Below are 5,079 nucleotides of genomic sequence, written 5' to 3'. Positions count from 1 at the left end.
TCTAACTTTAAAAACCATCAAGACTTCAAGATAAGCCATAAGATCATAGATCTGGAATCTAGGGATAGTTTGGTCACGTAAAGTTCCTATCTTTACTTTCAATCATAGACTACTTGGCTCAAAAGGCCAAAAAGATGGTCCACAAGTTGCATGGGACTTCCATAGCCATAAAGATGACACATTTATGCCATGAAGTCCCCTATAGACCCTAGATATGAAAGGTTTGCTCCAATGGGACGTCCAAGTCTCAAAGACCAACATCCTTGGACCAAAATATGAAGAAGACCTCCTAGAACTAGATCTAAACATACTATAAGCAAGGTAGGAGCTTTATACCTAAGATGAACCATAAATGAAGCTCAACTTATGGATCTACTCTTCTCTTACACGTCCTTGCTCCTTCTTCAAGTATTCTCTTCTTCAAAATCACAAAGACTACACAAAAATGGCTCAAAACTCTCAAAAGTGGATAAGGGTTTGGGAGAATGGAGGCTATAAATGAGGCCAACTTATGGGGGTTAAGGTGTTTAAATAGGGTGAGAAACCTTGAAAATTAGGATTTCATTTTCCAGTCCTAGTCGTCGAGTTGAGGCTCATCGACTCGTCGAGTAGACTTTACAATCCGCATCCAAATCCATCTCTACTCAACAAGTTTAGGGCCTCCAACTCATCGAGTTTCAATACAAAAATGAATGGATTAAGAATTAAATACATACCAGGAACCGGGCGTTACAATTAGTCCCTTCTTTTGGTCCCAGACCATTGATTTTAAATTGGGGTACTTTGCCTAATTTGCTTTGTTAGGGTGTTCTTTTTAACTAGGGTTTACTGGTCACCCTTTTGGACTTTGCTCCAAGTATTGGGACTTGGGAGTTGCGCTCCAACATTAATCATCTAAGTCAAACCGAGTTCGTCACCTCGAGGCTTTTAGGACATAGGAATTTTTTGTTTTAAGGGAAAGGTTATGAGCCTTTGAAGCCTTTATTCATACCATGATTAAGGCTTATGGCCTTTTGGCTTAGTTTGCATGTTTAGGGAAATGTTATGAGCCTTTGTAGCCTATGGTTGCACATTCACAACGGTTTCACTCAAATGATGTGGATGATCATTCCTTGATATCATTTGGTAAATGTGTAAAACCTCTTTTGTGAATTGTATCAAGCTTGAATAGTAAAAACATTTTGATAGTTTTTTATAGTCAACTTTCTTCACTTCATTGATAGTGTTTTGGAAATATCTACATTGTTAGCCGAGGAAAGAAAGAGAGATGATTACATCATAACTTAACTCGGGCCTATATTTTGGGCTGGCTCGCTGGGATGTGATTATTCGTTCGGAGTTTGATCACATTGCCCTTGGCCTAGACATGCTTAGTCTGGGCTTCTCCCCTCGCTCTAGAGGTGGTGGTGCAGACTGCGAACGCCCCAGGTAGTGGGAGTGTGTCCTTGGGCTCTTGGGGTGTGAACTCCCCCTTGATGTGCGTCTTCATTCCTACTTGTACACTCCTTGGAATCATTTTTCTTGTTGAGCCTGCTCATGTCTGAATGTTACTTCATCTTGTTGGTGCTATTGCCAGAGTTGGGTGTTCGCAGTGACCTGCTTGCACTCCCAAGTGGTGACATTGTTGTTGTGTCTCTTGTCAGGTTATAAGACACTTATTTAATTCCTTGTATACTAATGTCATTTGGATGATTGATTGCATTTCTTACACTCTATTCAAATTCTATTCAGATTTATATTATGTTCTATAAATCATAATTTTATTAAATGTCTACATATATCGGATATTCAGATAAATATATATTAATTTTAAATAATCAATAAAGTCTAAACAAAATTTATATCATATTAATTTAATAGAATTTTTTATATCTTAACAAATGATTAAGATCTCTAGGTGACTCAAATCTACAGGTGATGACTTTTCAGAAAACGTGTTATGGAGGCAGTTATCATATCTGAAAGTAATATTGGAAATCGGACCTTTATTTCAAGAATGTCCTTCACACCATTTGAAAAAAAAATCTCATTCAAATTCCAAAGAAGACAACTTCCATTAGATGTTTGTTTTGTAATGACAATTAACAGACGTCAATGACAATCCTTATCTAAGGTTGGTTTGGTTCTCAAAAATCCGGTTTTTACACATGACCAACAGTATATTGTCTTATTAGAGTTAAAAGTATAAAAGAATTAAAATTGTTAATTTTAGATAATGATAATAGACTTACAAATAAAACTTCTAATTTTGTATATAAAGAAGTTTTTAGAAATTTGTAAACATTTGTAGAATATTATTTCTTATAACATCTTTTACTATTATTTATAATAAAACTTTAATGTTAATTTTTATTTGTAATTTGTTATAATTTTTAATATATTTTAATTTCAACAACTTAATTTTCTGATTTGTCATATATCAATTTTAATTTACAATTACTTATTGTGGTTGTTTTATTTTTATAAGCAATTTAAAATTTCGTAATAGAATATTATTATTTTTTTTCATTAATTCACAAATAAAATTTGTTCCATATATCTTGAAAAATAGTTTTATATATTTATTTGAACCAAAAATTGTAATTTTATATAATTAAAAAATATAAATATTTTAATTAATAATTTATTGAAAATAATTAATGAATAATTATGACTCTTTGTTATAAAAATATACTTATTTTTATAAACATGATTCCTACATATTATATGTATAATCATTATTTTTATTAGTTGACAATGTATATCTATGTTTTTTTATATCGTTTATCTAAAACCTAAACACACTTAAAGACGAAATGGGTTATGTTTTTTTCAACTTCAAAGTACGGGGGATTGAAGGAAGTAAAAAATTGTCTAAAAAATTTGTCTGAGCCCGGGTTCGAACCGGGGACCTCTAGTGTGTGAGACTAGCGTGATAACCGACTACACCACCCAGACATCTTGTTGGTGATGTTATCATAACGGGATTTGATCAAATCTATTTGTATAACCTAAATTATATACGAATAATGTTAACTAAATAAATCTATTAACTAAAATGAGCATCGTTAATAAATTGATGCAGCTAATTAACATCCATCAATAACGTCTTTAAACTTTATTTTATTTTGATTTAATATTTTGCTTTTTTCTTTTTCTATTTTTTTTAATTTTACCATCTTTTTAACATGTTTACCGATAATCTTTCGGTTTATAAATTTTTTTTTTCTGAAAAGAAACCCTCAACCTTTTTTTTTTTCAAAAAATAGCTCAAATTTTTTCCCAAAAAACTTTTTTTACCTTGATAATTTTTTTCGAAAAAAGAAAAGTTGAGTGTTTTTGTATTTTTTTCTTTTTGTCTAAAACCGACATATCACCGGCAAACCCGTTAATTATTCAAATAAAAAAATAGAAAAAAATATAAAGAAAAGTACATTCAAGAGCAGATAATGTCGCTGTAAGGTTGTAGATGGGCATTTCTCAACAGTAGTGAAAGTAGTATATTTCTTGGGGGTTGCTCCATACGAGGGTGATACCACGAAGACATTGGAAGATAAGCATACAGACGAGTCACCACCATCCATGTCGAACACCATATGTTCACTACATTCCCTTGTAGTGGATATTGATAATGTCCTTGGGGACATTAAATGACTCCCTAAAGGAACCTCATGTGGGAGAGATGGCTTGAGAGTTCAACACATTTTAGATGTTCTTTATGGAGAAGGTTTGGCTATAGCTAAATACCTCATATGTGCTATTACATGAGTGGTTGATCTATGGCTATGAGAATATGTCCTTCGAGTATGGCAGAATTTGTTGCCTCTACTCTTCTTACACCGATCTTAAAACCTGACAAGGGAATACGAGTTATTGTAGTCGGTACTATATGGAGACTTTTGGTTTCTAAGTTGGCTATGAAAGGTGTTAGTAAAGAAATGGCCAAGTATCTCAATGATTTTCAATTTAAGGTCAGAGTGTCGGGTAGCGTTGAAGCCGTATTATATAGCGCCAATAGGGTGTTGAGTGAGCGCCACAAAATGACGAGTCTCTTTCCATGCTTATCATGGACTTTTCCAATACCTTTAACATTGTTGACAAATCCACATTACTTCATTAGGTCAGATTGAGGTACCCTTCTATATCATTGTGGGTAGAATTCCTATATGATCAAGTAGAAAGGTTGTATCTAGGAGACACACATATTTGGTCTACTACTGGAGTTCAGAAAGGAGACCCATTAGGATCACTTCTCTTTACCCTTGTTTTGCACCCGCTCTTACATAATATTAGAGACAATTGCAAGCTTCTTCTCCATGCATGGTACCTTGATGATGACACACTTATTAGAGATTCAGATGAGGTAGCCAAAGTGTTAGACATCATTAAGGTTATTGTCTAAAATTGGGCCTTTGGTTAAATATCAAGAAAACCGAGCTCTTTTGGCTTTCGCGTGATGGTAAGAAGCTACATGAGGGGTTATGCCCGGTTGGCGTCGGGAGGTCGCCATTAGGGGTCTTGGGGGAGCTGTTAGTAGAGATGCTAGTTTCATTTGTAGCTTAACCATAAAGAGAGCTGAAAACGTTGTGAATTTAATATGCCTTCTTCCATAATTGACTAATCCAAAGAGTGACCTCCTTCTACTTTAGTCTTATATAGATATTGCTAAACTTTTCTTTGGGCTGAGAACGTGCCAACCCGTTCACATGGAGGAGGCGACGTTGTTCTTTGACAATGGATTGTGCGAGGCGATTGAAGATATTGTGGTTTGTGGTGGCCCTTATGTTGGCGATATATAGTGGCGAATTGTTTCTCTACCCGTTAGGTTTGGTGGTTTGGGTTTATACTCGGTAGTAGAGGCTACCTCATATGCTTTTGTTGCCTCAAGGGACAATATTGGGTATTGGAAGACTACATCTTTCATGATAGCAACATATATGGTATGGATTCTGATTATGCTTATTCCTTAGCTTCTCTTCATAACAAGCTTCCAGACATTGACATTAGCAGATTTACTACTAAGGACACCGCCCCTAAATCCCAGAATACACTGGTGAGTGCCCTTTTTAGTAAAAAAATCTGAGATATGGAAGTGCATTT

General features: G+C 34.5%; 1 non-coding gene across 1 annotated transcript; it reads right to left on the bottom strand.

The window, feature by feature from the left end:
• Positions 1-2,863: 2,863 nt before the first annotated feature.
• TRNAV-CAC (transfer RNA valine (anticodon CAC)) lies at positions 2,864-2,937 on the bottom strand. Its single transcript has one exon. It is a non-coding gene; the product is annotated as a tRNA-Val (tRNA).
• Between the last annotated feature and the right edge of the window lie 2,142 nt (positions 2,938-5,079).

The sequence above is a fragment of the Lactuca saligna genome, chromosome 2 (genome assembly GCF_052625555.1).
Source record: "Lactuca saligna cultivar CGN05327 chromosome 2, ASM5262555v1, whole genome shotgun sequence".
Taxonomy (NCBI): domain Eukaryota; kingdom Viridiplantae; phylum Streptophyta; class Magnoliopsida; order Asterales; family Asteraceae; genus Lactuca; species Lactuca saligna.
This window is presented reverse-complemented; position numbering and strand designations above follow the sequence as displayed.